The sequence below is a fragment of the Mandrillus leucophaeus genome, unplaced genomic scaffold (genome assembly GCF_000951045.1).
Source record: "Mandrillus leucophaeus isolate KB7577 unplaced genomic scaffold, Mleu.le_1.0 Scaffold49, whole genome shotgun sequence".
Taxonomy (NCBI): Eukaryota; Metazoa; Chordata; class Mammalia; order Primates; family Cercopithecidae; genus Mandrillus; species Mandrillus leucophaeus.
In genome coordinates, this window is record NW_012105253.1 from 3,369,243 (window position 1) to 3,370,010 (window position 768).

Genomic DNA, 768 nt, shown 5'->3' on the forward strand with positions numbered 1-768 from the left:
TGATCCACCTGCTTTGGCCTCCCAAAGTGGTGGGATTATAGGCATGAGTCACTGCACCCAGCCCCCGATCACTTTCAATTCATACTTTCAATCATCCAGAACCTTGGACCTTAAGTCTCATCCACTGGCAAAATCTAACAGTGAATCAATCAAATTCTGTTCTTACACCTTGAGAGCTTTTAGGAGAATTGCAGCACTGTTTGGATCCATGCCACTACCAATCTGTGGCCTTGACAAGGCCCTCCCCATACCCACTGGTCCTACCTGTCAGCCTTCTCCCCATTCCACAAGTCAGCTTTGTCAAGCCTTTATGGTCTCCTCAAGTGACTCTCCACCACCCATTCTTGGTCTTGCCTTAAACTTAAAAAGACAAAACAAAACAAATAGATGCTCTAATCCTTGTCTCCTTTCCTGTTGTGTGAATGGAAGAAGCATCTCCCCTCCTGGAGAACGTTAGTTCCTCTGACCTCTCCCATTCTCTCTCACTGCCTATGGACATCCCCCACGGATTACCATTCCCCTTTCCTTTATATTCTTTCTTTTTTTCTTCTTCCTTTTCTTTCCTTTCCCTTCCTTCCTATCTTTTTTCTGTTGCCCAGGCTGGAGTACAGTAGCACGATCTTGGCTCACTGCAGCCTCTGACCTCCTAGACTCAAGCAATCCTCCCACCTCAGCCTCCTAAGTAGCTGGGACTACAGGCACATGCCACCATGCCTAGCTAATTTTTGCATTTTTAGTAGAGATGGGGTTCTACCATGTTGCCCAGGC